Consider the following 14,704-nt stretch of genomic DNA (forward strand, 5'->3'; position numbering starts at 1 on the left):
TCTGAAAAAAAATTACAAAGGTGGATTTTCCACAGGATCCGGAATTGTACCTTCTGAGAAACCATATGGACATGTGTTTTAAACTGTCCAAGTACTAAATTCAGTTTGTGACGGTTGCCAGGATATGTATAGCAGTCACGTGGAAGTCCGGCTTCCAACTAAACTATTACATGTTGCAATATGGAAATGTGGAGTGTATTCCCCTGGATAAAATCATGTACAATTTAAGGAGAAAATGTGACACATTCATTGAGATATGGCAACCCTATCTGCAACACATTGATACACAAATATAATTATATCCCTTCTGAATAAAAATAAGGCAATAATTCATACCAGTAGTGGAATGATTGGGATAAATGAAGTGGGTCGTGGAGCAGATGATGTGCTCTTGTATTTTGTTCCAGATCTTTTAAAACAAAAATTTAAGGATTTGCGATTTTACTGATAATTGTTTCTTTGTTTTTGTTTAATCTGTATAAACTTTGATATTAGGGTATGGGAGAAGGGAGAGGGGTAGAGGAAAAAAACTGTTATATACCTTTGCTGAGATTATATTGTTTGTTTGGATTTGTGTGAATCTTTGAAAATAAATACAAATATTCAAAAAAATATTTGTTTTGAACTCTTCCTGCTCCTTTAATTCCTCTGTCCCTTTTCAAATTTTTAAAAATCAATTTCACTATCTAGACATTACTATTACTAAAAAAATTAACAATCCGTTTAATTTCAAAAAATTACCCCTTAGATGTCATTATAGTAGTGGACTCCTTGGCCAGCAACCCTCATAGGGTAGGATTAGATTATTAGTTTAGGAATGTTTTTTTTTAAATTTTACTTTTTTCCATTTAATAACATGGGTTCCTGTGCACATTGTTTATCATTCATTACTTGATATGTGTAATTTGATATTAACTTACTTTATTATTAATACGATATGTACCAATGTATTTTCCACATATTAAAACCAATAAAAAAATGTAAAAAAGAAAGAAAATAAAATGGCATAAGAGAGAAATGGAGAGCACTATTTATTTCTTATTACTTGGAGGCAAAAGAGCATGCACTGACATGTCCACTCAACAACATTAAGATAAATACACCCGACATCTGAAATTAACCAAGTTGAATCACCGTTAAAACACCTTGATAATGTTGTACTTATCAACATAGTACAGCAACTCTACAAAAGGAAATAAGAACTGTATTAACCACTACAGTGAACATACTTAACAAGTTTCAAGGAAGGTTAGTAATGAAGGGGTTGAAGATAATTTTGCTTGGGGCATGCAGTCAAATATCTGTGCAAAAATGTCCTGGGATTGGGATGATTGAACACCAACAGTCACTTTCTTTTCTAAGAGTTGCAACTTCAACTATTGGGTTATTTTTCCCTTCATGCCACTAACCAGTTAATTTTTAATAATTTATTCAAGGGACACATGGGGCTCACATCCTGATATACCATTTAGTTGCTCATCCCTAAATGATCTTGAGAAGGTGTTGTAAACTGTCTTGTTGAACCGCTGCAACCCCTGAGGAATGGGTCTGCCCACAACGTCATTAGGGAATGCATTCCAGTATTTGACCCAGGGTGATATATTTGCAAGTCAGAATGGTGTATGGCTTGGAGCATAACAACCAGGTAGTGATGTTCCCAATCCTTTTACGCTCTTGCCCTTCCAGCTGGTAGAGATTGTGGATTTGTAAGATAGAGCACGAGTAGTTTTGGTAAGTTGCTGCAGTCTCGTGCTACCTTCTGTGTAATTCAGCAATTTAGCCACACTTGGATTAATGTTCCAATCAGGTCTGGAGCCAAGTGATTTGGTAAATCTAGGGACTCTGCGTGCTCCTGAAGCATAGTCCCAAGATTCTCAATATCATCTCGCGTGCTCCTTCTCCATCTTAATCAGTTGTGGGTCAGAGTTTCCAAGATGTTCACTGGGATGCTGAACTTCTGCATGGAGGCTTTGAGCACATTCTTGAATCTTCTGTCAGTCTCATTCTATTCTGCTGCTTTTAACCTTAGTTGTTCTAAATATTTATGTCGTGGAATCATAGAAAATGTTATTTAATTAAGAGACAGGGCCGTTGGTTCATGACAGGCTATCATCCAGGATTCACTGATCTTGCACAAGATCATGTGCCCACTGCCAGAATGATATTTTAAGTTATTAATTAATCAAAACATGCAAACTAAATGATAGGAAAGAAAGTGTGGAATAAATTGTATGCAGAATAATGGAAATCTGTGGTCATGGAAGGAAGCTATGCAGTTTATCATACCTCATGTCAATATATAGTGTCTTAACCTTTTAGTTAGTCAATACCCATGCATGCTACAGCTCTTTGAATACACAGCTAAGTACTGTTTAAATGTCATGAATGTTTCTGCGATAAACAAAAATCAAAAACAAAACAGTTAATGTCTCTGAACTGGGAAAAGATGAAAGGTCTTTGACCAAAAGAAACTTTAATTTTTCCCCACAGATTCTGCCTGACCAGCCAGTGTTTTATTTTCACAACACTTGCTATTTTTGTTTCATTTTCTACTCTCAGGCCAGAGAATTCCACATGCCAAACAAGTTTTGAGTGGTTTCCCCACCCTCTCTACTCCAATCCTGCTATCTTTCAAAGAGGTTGCACAATGGTAAGATAGGTAGTGCTACTGGCTCGCAGCTTCAAGAACCGAGCTTTCAATTCTTCAATTCAATAACTGCATGGTCTCTGCACTCCTCCCTGACATTCTGCTTTTCATTGCTTCAATTCTCTACATTACAAAGATGGGATAGTTCGAGATTAATGACTCCAGAGTAGTTGGTTGGAGAATCAGGATAGAGTTAATGATCATGTGAGAGAGAATATGTTACAGGTAAATTAGTTTTGCATAAAATTGAAAGGATAACTCATCAAGCATAGACTATATGAGAATGAGATAAAAGTCTACAACTTGGCTTTTGACCCTTCAGTTGACAGAAATATGCCCTTTCTTAATTATTCTATTCAGCTCCTTCATTGTTTTATAATTATATATACAGTTATGCGCCGCATAACGTCTGTTCAGGCAGCATTCGATCACAAATACATCCATGGACTCATAAGGTTTTAATAGAGTTCAGAAATCCCAATCAGAGAATGGGGCATAGCAGAGGTAACGAACGTAGCAGCCTCCAGACTCACCCTATCTCCACTCTATGGTAGTCATGCAAGCTCCAGTTGTGATAAGGACAGATTACATATTAGCCTGTGTATAGTTACTATTTTATATACACAATATTGTACAGAATTAACCTACTTAACCCATGTATTACCTTGCCAGATACATTAGCTAAAAACAGTGTCATTTATTTAGTCAATACAGAGAACAAAACAAAGGACTCTACATCACCTTTGTTGACCTCACCAAAGCCTTCGACACCGTGAGCAGGAAAGGGCTTTGGCAAATACTAGAGCGCATCGGATGTCCCCCAAAGTTCCTCAACATGATCATCCAACTGCACGAAAACCAACAAGGTGGGGTCAGATACAGCAATGAGCTCTCTGAACCCTTCTCCATTAACAATGGCGTGAAGCAAGGCTGTGTTCTGGCACCAACCCTCTTTTCAATCTTCTTCAGCATGATGCTGAACCAAGCCATGAAAGACCCCAACAATGAAGACGCTGTTTACATCCAGTACCGCACGGATGGCAGTCTCTTCAATCTGAGGCGCCTGCAAGCTCACACCAAGACACAAGAGAAACTTGTCCGTGAACTACTCTTTGCAGACGATGCCGCTTTAGTTGCCCATTCAGAGCCAGCTCTTCAGCGCTTGACGTCCTGCTTTGCGGAAACTGCCAAAATGTTTGGCCTGGAAGTCAGCCTGAAGAAAACTGAGGTCCTCCATCAGCCAGCTCCCCACCATGATTACCAGCCCCCCCACATCTCCATTGGGCACACAAAACTCAAAACGGTCAACCAGTTTACCTATCTCGGCTGCACCATTTCATCAGATGCAAGGATCGACAATGAGATAGACAACAGACTCGCCAAGGCAAATAGCGCCTTTGGAAGACTACACAAAAGAGTCTGGAAAAACAACCAACTGAAAAACCTCACAAAGATAAGCGTATACAGAGCCGTTGTCATACCCACACTCCTGTTCGGCTCCGAATCATGGGTTCTCTACCGGCACCACCTACGGCTCCTAGAACGCTTCCACCAGCGTTGTCTCCGCTCCATCCTCAATATCCATTGGAGCGCTTACATCCCTAACGTCGAAGTACTCGAGATGGCAGAGGTCGACAGCATCGAGTCCACGCTGCTGAAGATCCAGCTGCGCTGGATGGGTCACGTCTCCAGAATGGAGGACCATCGCCTTCCCAAGATCGTGTTATATGGCGAGCTCTCCACTGGCCACCGTGACAGAGGTGCACCAAAGAAAAGGTACAAGGACTGCCTAAAGAAATCTCTTGGTGCCTGCCACATTGACCACCGCCAGTGGGCTGATAACGCCTCAAACCGTGCATCTTGGCGCCTCACAGTTTGGCGGGCAGCAACCTCCTTTGAAGAAGACCGCAGAGCCTACCTCACTGACAAAAGGCAAAGGAGGAAAAACCCAACACCCAACCCCAACCAACCAATTTTCCCCTGCAACCGCTGCAATCGTGTCTGCCTGTCCCGCATCGGACTTGTCAGCCACAAACGAGCCTGCAGCTGACGTGGACTTTTTACCCCCTCCATAAATCTTCGTCCGCGAAGCCAAGCCAAAGAAGAAAAAAAACAGGTACACTACAGTATCCCACATAGCTTTACTAAGTATATAATACGATGGTCGCACAACATCCAAATTGCATAATGTCCTATTTCACAAAATGTATCGTGAATATTAAGCGATCTATGACTGTACTTCCAATAGGACTCCCTTCATGGTTCAAAAGCAAACATCCCAAATTCATCAAATCTTAACCCAGATTTTCAGCCATGGCTATGTTTTCTCACAAATCTATTTTTTACCACATCCATCTCTTAGATATTTCTTCTCCTATGATGACCAGATGTACAAAGGCCTAACTGATATTCAATACATTTCTAGAATAACTGCCTGTCCTTTTCCTCAATGCCTTGGCTAATAATGCCAGCCTAGGTTACAACGCAATTTAATACAATTTCTCCAAGTGCTGTACAAACAGTTCCCCAGGTTACGAACGAGTTCCGTTCCTAAGTCTGTCTTTAAATCAAACTTGTAGGTAAGTCGGAACAGGTACCTATGGATTTTGCTCAGCATTTTTAGTGACAGATAGTCAAATGTTTATACAGCATGACATTGATTATCCAAAATTGGATTCTCCGAAATTCTCAATTATCGGAACTTTTTTTGGAGCCAAACAGACCAGGGATATCTGGCTCCCAGTGGCAGCAGCAGTGGGCCTCAGCAGAGGGGACCTCAAGCTCCTGGACAGAAGCGTGACCTTCAGGCTCCCGACACAAGCAGGGCATTGGTGGGGAGGATCAGCGGAAGCCAGGATTTTTTTTGGGTAAAAATTAAACATTATTTTAATGGTTAAAAAGCCTTCCCTTGATGTTTGTTGTTGTTTAAACACTGTTACAAGTGATTTGCTGGTGCTACTGGGTTGTTTTTAAAAAAATGACCGTTTCTCAGAAAAAAAAGTTTATCCAAAATGGGTCCGGCCCTGACCATTTTGGATAATCAGAGTTGAACTGTAGTATATATTTTACCTTTCTCTGCAAAAAGAAAAAAAAGATCATGGTTAAAAGTTAACACTTACTCTTGTTCCATCGAGGTCTTGCAAACCGGAAGGGGTATTCATGAGGTGACGTTATATGCGAATTGGGGCAACAGTCAATTTGTAAGTAGATGTTGTCCATAAGTTGGACGTTTGTAACACAAGGACTGCCTGTTCTGTACTTGGTTCAAGGTCATCTTACGACCACATATCAGAAATGCAACAAAAAAAAAGTCATTGTTTCATGACACCAACTCTGCTTGATTACACAAAGGACTCATGTACACAGGACAAGATCACATCTCTGCTGCACCAAGTTGCAATCTTCCCAAATGGAAGTGTAGAAACAAAAAATTGGTCCAGGGAAGATAAAAATGAAAAAAGCAGAACGATATGAAATCATAAAAACAGTTTGTTGTCAATCCGAAATAAAGTCAAAATTCTGATAATGCAGAGGTTAACGTTGCAACCTGGTTTTAATGTTCCTTGTGTTCCTAGTGCTGTCTCTCAGCTTTATATTGAATTTTTTAAAATATCAAATTATGCATGAAAATATTCACAGAAATTCAGAAAGATTGATTGATTTATCTCTATGTGTCATGCTAGATGCTTTTTGCCCATACGTTTATTCCATTTGTCTGCACTGAAACTTACATCAGCGGATCATATACAATTTTTTTTATAAATATTCAAAGTATAAACATCAGCTCCTGATTTAGAAGCATAAAGTGTGGATGTCAGATCATCCGATGAACGGAAGATCAGGCTCCACCCTTTGTGCAAACCTACTGCAGTGCTAAACAGTTAGAGACAACAGCATGAAATGTGGAAAAATAACAAGCCTCCCATTCCCATGGGGTTGCATTATATTTTTTATATCAACAATACATACAAATTTTAAACTAATTAACTACACCAAAACGTTTCCAATGTTACTCAGAGTTGCAAAGTTAATAGCTTTCTCCTGTCACTTCTCTGTAAACGTGGTACAAAGGAGTGATTCCCATGAAAATTTAGAAGTCCTGAGCTTGCCTTTGAGTGACATTCCTATTGATCACAGAGTTCATCAATGAAGTACAAGTTTTTTTGCAATGCTGCAAAGTCCCATGGGTTGTCTGCCCATTGAATCTGTGCCACATTGGAATAAAGAACACATTCAGTTCAATGGAGAGGAATACTTGTATGAGATGATGGTATGAACTAATACTGATTTTGGATTGCTTAAGTGATTGTATTTTCAATTGTTCCATTGAATTTTTTTAAAAGTCTTGAAATATTTTTGAATATCGAGAACATTTAGAAAGACTCCAAGTTTTTGACAAATTTATTAGCTCGCTCAGCTAATGTGTGGGCCTGACTATTAAGGATTTTGTCTGCACCACAATAATAAAAATATCTGGTTGTTAAGAACACAAGCATCATTAAAATTTCACAACAATCCAGTAAACTCTTTAACATTAAAAAATTATCAATCAACTGTGGAAACAATATTGTTCCCCTCAATCAATCAGGTTATTGAATTGAACAATGTATTTTGCAAACTGCATATTTCATATATTCTCAAAGTTAACTAACTGTCTAAAATCACATTGAAGTTTATGTAATAAGACTACTGTTCCTTTGCAATATATCGGGCAATATGGGCTCATGGACCAAAATGGCCTGTTACCGAGCTGTATGTCTAAATGTAAAATTAAAAAATAAATCTTTAAATGATTATTTGTTACTATAATATGGTGATTTGCTTTAAACAGCATCCACTGGCCAGCAGTAAGTGCCAGATTTTTTTTTTTAAATAATTTGTCCCTGGCCCAAGCAGTTGTCCCTGCAAACGTCAAGATTACCACCATCATGGCAGTGCCGAAGTGTTCCACCATCACAAGTCTGAATAACTTCTGTCCAGTTGCACCCCCATCATTGCAAAGTTCTTTGAGAGATTGGTTCTATCACATTTGAAATCCTGTTCGCGCACCACCCTGGACTCTCATCAATTTCCCTGTCGCACCAACAGATTGAATGAGGATGCCATCTCCATGGAACTTCACTCTGCCCCGACCCACTTGGACAGCCCCAACTCTTATGTCAGAATGCTGTTCATTGACTTTAGTTTGGCATTCAATACTGTGATTCCCTCCAAGTTGATCATCAAACTTCACCAGTTTGGTATCAGCTCATCCCAATCTGCTAAGTTAGACAACCTTTCCTCCTCCATTTTTACCCTGAGCACCGGAGTGCCTCAGGGCTGTATGCTGAGCACCTATGACTTTGATCCTGTATATGGTTCTAACTCCATAATCAAGTTCGCAGATGTCACCATGATGGTTGGCCTGATCAGAAAGGAAGATGAGCCAGCCTACAGGTATGAGGTCCAGCACCTGGCCACATGGTGTGCTGGCCCTCAACACCCAGAAGACCAAGAAGGTAATTGTGGACTTCAGGTGCACTGGGAGCCACATTCTTGCCCCTATCTACATCAATGGAGCTGTAGTGGAATGTGTATCACATTTCTGATGACATCACCTGCCCCCTGAACTCCTGCATTCTGATCAAAAAGGCACCACAGCACCTTTATTTCCTGTGAAGCATCAAGAAAGCTCACCTCTATCCCAGGATACTGATGAATTTTTAATCGCCATACCATTGAGAACATACTCACCTATGGCATCTCAGTGTGGTATAGCAACTATCCCATATCAGAACGTCGAGCACTCCAGCAGGTGGTGAAGACTGCCCGGAGGATTATTGGATCCCAATTGTTCACTGTTGAGAACATCTGTCAGAAATGCTGTTTGGGCAGGGTGAAAAAACATTATCAAGGATGCATCTCACCCTAACTACTCTCCTTCATCCGGTAGGCACTACAGGAGCCTCCGCTCCCGAACCAGCAGACACAGGAAGAGTTTCTTTTCTGAGGCTGTGACCCTTCTGAATATTGTATCACAGTGCTGAGCAGAATTACTGTCTGTAAAAGTACTGTCAGTACTTTTATACTTGTTTGTTTGCTGGAGTGCTTGCTTTTACTCACAGTTACTTGTAAAAAGCACAATTCTTTGTACTTCTGGTTAGATGTTAATTGCATTTCATGGGCTTTGTATCTGTACTTAGCACAATGACAATAAAGTTGAATCTAATCTAATAAAAATTGTGCCTGAACCTAGAGATGTTGGCCTTCAAGATTCTGTACCTTTCTTTGTACATTCTTCCTGAAGGTAGCATGAGAAGGGCTTGTGACTAGTGTAGTGGGGGTTCTCTATGATGTTGGCTCCCTTCTTGGACTTGACTATGTTTGCTACTTTCCCTGAGTACTCGAATTCCCACACCAGGCTGTAATGCAACCAGTCAGTATACTTTCCACAGTATGGCTGAAAATGTTCGACAGAATATTCAACAACATGCCAAAATTCTTCAGACATTATAAAATAGAGGTGTTGGTGTAATTTTTTTATATTTGTCTCAATGTGTTGGTTTCAGAAGATGTCCTTCAATATGTGGACTCCCAGGAACTTGAAGGTTCTGACTCTTTCCACCACCATCTCATTAATGCAGACAAGCACTTCTTCTCTTGGACTAACCCTTCCAAAAATCCAAAATAAGCTGTTGACGTTGAGAGCAAAATTGTTGTTCTGGAATCACCCTACCAGATTCTCAATCTCCATCCTATATTCCGACTCACCATTCCTCATTCCTTGGCCAACAACTGTGGTGTCGTCAGGGCATTTAGGGATTGTATTGAAGCATAATTTTGTCACTCAATTGAGTGTATAGGGAATAGAGCAGGGAACAAAGTTCATAGCCTGGAGGTGCCTATGTTGATGATCAGTGAGGACAAGGTGGTATTCCCAATCCACACTAATTGGGATCTGCTGATAACGAAGTCAAGGATCCAGATGTAGAGGGATGAACTGTTACGGTCACACTTAACTCCTTGTCTGTGTTAACAATCTTGAAACCACTTGATGAAGATGGAAAAGCAAAGAACAATACAGCGCAAGAACAGATCTTTTGGCCCATGATAAAAATGGCCCACTAATTCTGCTAACCATAATGCCAAATAATACCATCTTCCTGCATATAGTCTGTATCCCTCTATCGCCTGCCTGTTCATGTGTTTGCCTAAAAACTTCTTCAACATTACTACTGTATATGCTTCAACACCTCCCCTGGCAGCACATTTCAGTTAACTGCCATTCTGGGTGCCTTGTATGCCAAGGACAATAGAATTCTTCAATGAAGAACAGTAGTTAGCCAGGTCGGATTCTGCAAGATTCCGATTATTTTATAGTTGCTCGTCCTAATACTATCTTTTCCTCTCTCAAGATTTATTCAATTGGCAGTCCCTCACAGCATGATCATCTATTCAGAGGCAATTAAGAATCAATTGCATTGTCTTCATGTTCTACATTCAAGGCATTATTCTGTCAAGCCCATGCAGTACTGTATCCAGAGTTTGACTTCCCATCACCTTTTAGTGATTTCTAATTTTGACGCCAAACATGACAGCGTTCATCCAAAGTTCTAATCTTCTTAACTTTCAGCCTGCGAAATGGGATGACATCATCTGTCATTTCACTTCCATTTTCCTCTCAATTTCTTTCTGTCCTACTCACTCTCAAAAAGTTAAATGAACATAATCCAGGAAAGAAATCTATGATGCTTATTGGAATGGAAGATAATTAAATAATCTAAACAATAACTAAAGACTAAAGGGCAGCAGTTAACACAACGCTATTACAGTAACAACAATCAGTGTTCAAATCTGGCGTGATCTGTCAGGAATTACTATGTTCTCATCACCGCATGGGTTTCCTCTGGGTGTCCCAATTTCCTCCATTGTTCCAAAGACAGATGGGACCAGTAGGATGTAGGATGATTGGTTATATGAATGTAATTGGGCGGCGCGGACTCATGAGCCGGAAGGGCCTCATATCATGCTGTATCTCTAAATTAAATTAAAACAACATTTTTGTTCTTTTATTAACTTCAAGACAAATTGCTGGGAGCAGGCAAGTAAATCACATTAAAAGTCTGCTTATGTACAATAATTAAAATTATACTAACCAGTGAATCTACAACTCTCTGACAATCATGTATACGTTCAAGCAACTTATTGTTTTGGTCAAAACAAAAAAAAAAAAAAAAAATGCATAATTATTAGGTTTATCTGTTTCCAAATTGAAACCATATCCTCCTTTCTCTGAAACATATCAGGAGGAAGCGGATTATAAAATTGTGCTTTCGTTCTTAATTCAAAAGCAATGAGCTCATCATATGGCATTAGACCTATGCAGTCAGCAACGAAGCATTTGGCAGCAGCTCCCTTCAGATTTTATTTTCTGATTAGAACATTAAACCAAGAAAAGCAACTATAACAGAACAGTAAGAGATCAAACAGGACAATTAAAGGAAGAAACAGCTATTTTTGTTCAAATTTGCAACTTATATGTCTGTCTTACTCACTTCTGAAACTCTGCACTTCTGCAGTATGCCTTATTTGTACTACGTATAAGATGCCTTGCTGGATTGTTCCCAAACGTTATCACTGCTTCTTGGTACATGTGACAATCAATTTGAATTTGACAGTTGAGGCATGTTTTCGGTTAGAAAGGATACTACATAAATCACTGTCTTCAACTGTTTTTAAACTTTCTACATAGAGATCTCATAGTATTAACATTCCGAGAGTCCGTGTCTAACTAGCATAAACAATGATTTCCGAATGACCTCTTAATTATTATTAGATACAAAAGAAAATGCCACAATATTGGTAACAAATACAGAAACCAATGACATCAAATGAGCTTGAAACCCATGACTTCCAGTTACACCTACACTGATTATGTCAGATAAAAAGAAACTAACAAAAAAAAAATCAGCATCCAGTAGTTACTATTGTTGTGGGTTATATTATTATGGTTATGGGTAAATATGTCTTTAAAAGAGATAGATTGGGGGGGGAGGTTAGTGTAGGTCACTTCACAAACAGAGTAACAGTTCACAAAAGACATCTCAATTGAAATGCAAGAGCTTTGCTGAAGCTAGACATTGAGGCTCTGGTTGGCTTAACAGAGACAATGAAACTGCTTTGGAAAGAACTTCAAAAGGAGGTGCAAATTAAAAGAGAGTCCAGGCTCAGGTACTGATAAGATCTTTCAAAGATTGGGTTTGGAACCTTGGGAGAGGTATTTGGTTTTTACAAGCAGAGAGAGGAAAAAACAAACTGGATTCTTGAGAGAGAGGGAGAGAACAGTAGCAGTTGAGGCTGCAAAATGGCAACCTGGCAGGCTTGTTGAAAAACCACACTTTTTGAAGACGGGTTGTGAGTTCTGAGTTCAGCCTGTTCAAAACCCTTGTAGCCCTTACAAGAGGAAATAGCTGGATAGAGTGTTTCTCCTGAAATAAGGGAAATAAGAGGAACTCTGTGGTGACCTAGAAGAAGAGGTTATCATTTGGAAAACCTTTGATGGGGCAAGTTTTTTTGGCAAGACACTGAAGTGACCGATTGGAGGAAATCAGTTTGTGTGTGTCCAATAAGCAACACATTTCTCTCTGAAACCAACAAGAACCTTCTTGAGTGATAACAATTTAACTTTAAACACCAGAGCTGGGTAAAATTCAAAAATGTTAAATTCTGTGCACAGTACAAGAATTGCCTGGTTAACTTGGAGAAGTGAGAAGTGAGATTGGACTGTGAAACAAAGAACTTTCCTGAACGTTACCTACACGTGCGCTTAGAGTTAGAAGGGGGTTAAGTTAGGATAAGTTAATAGTAATAAGTTTGATCCTGTTTTTATGTTTAAAGAAAATTAAAAGCAACTTTTGTTTAAGTAACAATCGTCTTGGTGAATTTCTATTGCTGCTGGGTTTTGGAGTTCTCTGGACTCGTAATACTATATTTGGCCTGCTTGTCATAAATACCAGGACAAATTGTGGATAATTTCTTTTGATTCATGTATTCAATATTTCTGCACACGATAAAAAGTTCTGAACATTATTTTATTTAAGTCTAAAATTACATGATTATTCAATGAACTTTAAATTAAGACAGTGCCAAATGTGCATAATTGTGACTACAACTGCAAAGGCACACCAAGCTTTGGGAACAAGAGGCAGAGTTGCCTCAAGATGAAAAGTCCTTCTTTATTTGTCATAAAATACTGAGTACAGTGAGAAGGTTTCTTCTGTGAACAGATGAATAAATTATCTGTAACATTCAATCATGTAAAGAGCACAATTTACCAAAAATTACAATGTAAAGGAAGATCAATTAGCATCAAGCAAGGGCAGCTTCACAGTCCTTTCTGGGGGTCATGCAGAAACCTGATACCTAAAGGGAAGAAACTCTTTAAGCCTGCTGAATGGTGCTTTCACAATCTTAAATCATTTCCCCATTGGAGGAGGGAGTGAGCCGAGAGTTGATGAGTCTTTCAATATATACTGAATGCTTTTCTTAGGCAGTGGCACATGCAGATGAAATCTACGGAAGGGAGGGAGGTTTATGCTATGTTCTGAGCTGCATTCATGACTTCATTACAAGATCTTAAGCAAAAAGGTTCCCAATCCTGAAATGAAGAACTGCACTCATAAAGCTAATCCTCCACATGTAAACAAAGCTGAGAAATCATCAGTTTACATCATTTCTACGGAACAACCACTCTGATTTATTTTTATAAAACAGATTCATGAAAAATCTATCATACGAGGTTCATGAGCAATCTATTAAACAGCCTGAGACTAATATAATTTATTGCCAGAAAATTATGACATGGACATATCCAAACATAGACTAAACAATTTTTACTATACCACATTCACCAGCCAAATATAGCATAAACAAAGGATATTGTAGTCCAATCACTTTTTTGGACCCCATAATGTTGATGTAGTAGAGAGGGGAGTTGTCATGATAATACCATTGAATGACAAGAATGAATGGTTACACCCTTTTCTTGTTGGATGTAGTCATTACCTGGTACTTTTGTAGCAAGAATATTCTTTGCCATTTATTAGCCCATGCTGGAATACTGTTTGAATCTTGCATGGAGGCATAACATGGAATCAGATCAGGTGAACACACAAAATCTTTTGCCTGTAGCAGGGAAATTGGTATCCAGAGGACATAGGTTTACATAAAACATTACAGAACAATACAAGCCCTTCAGCCCTCGATGTTGTGTCAATCTATATATGCCTACCATAATAAAAATACAAAACCCTTCCTATCTCGTAACCCTCTATTTTTCTTTCATTCACATGTTGAAGAGCATTTTAAATGCCCCAAATGTTTCAGCTCCAGCCACACACAACTCTCAGAAAAAAAAACTTACTCCTGAGGTTTCCTCTGAAAGTTCTTCTCTTCAGTTTGTACATATGTCCTCTGGTGTTCACCCTGGGGAAAAGGCACTAGCCGTCTACCTTATCTATGCCTTTTCGAATCTTGTTGATCTCTATTAAATCACCTCTCATCATTATTAGCTCCAAAGAGAAAAGTCCAAGCTCTGCTAAACTTAACTCATGAGACTTATTTTCCTATCCATGCAACATCCTGGTAAATCTCCCTTACACCCTCGTCAGAACTTCCACACCCTTCTGATAATGAGGTGACCAAAATTGAACACTATATTCTAAGTGTGGTCTTACCAGAGGTTTGTAGAGTTGCAACATGACGTCTCGACTCATTAACTCAATCCCTCCACAAATGAATCCCCGCATCTCAGCCCTCTTAACTATCCTATCAACCTACGCAGAAAACTTGAGAGATGCGTGGATTTGGACCCCAAGGTCCCTCTGTTCCTCCACACAACTAATATCCTACCATTAACCCTGTACTCAGCCTTCAAGTCGAACCTTCAAAAACTCATCACCTCACACTTTTCCACCAAACTCTGCATCCTGCCTATATCCTTTTGTAACCTACGACAACCTTCCACACTATCCAAAACACCTCCAACCTTCGCATCATCAGCAAACTTCCTTCCGCTTC

General features: G+C 39.2%; 1 protein-coding gene across 8 annotated transcripts in view; it reads right to left on the reverse strand.

Annotated features, from left to right (window-relative positions):
- Nucleotides 1-14,704, reverse strand: part of LOC138736734 (intersectin-2-like) — a 220,624-nt gene that overhangs the window by 181,137 nt on the left and 24,783 nt on the right. Inside the window, exon 1 of one of the 8 annotated variants that reach the window (XM_069886718.1) lies at nucleotides 5,767-5,793. The exons of the other annotated variants lie outside the window; for them this stretch is intronic. The gene's annotated coding sequence lies outside the window, so the exon portion shown is untranslated. Of the gene's footprint in view, nucleotides 1-5,766; nucleotides 5,794-14,704 lie in introns of those variants that run through there. 8 annotated transcript variants of the gene reach the window in all.

This window comes from Narcine bancroftii, chromosome 6 (assembly GCF_036971445.1).
Source record: "Narcine bancroftii isolate sNarBan1 chromosome 6, sNarBan1.hap1, whole genome shotgun sequence".
Classification (NCBI taxonomy): Eukaryota; Metazoa; Chordata; class Chondrichthyes; order Torpediniformes; family Narcinidae; genus Narcine; species Narcine bancroftii.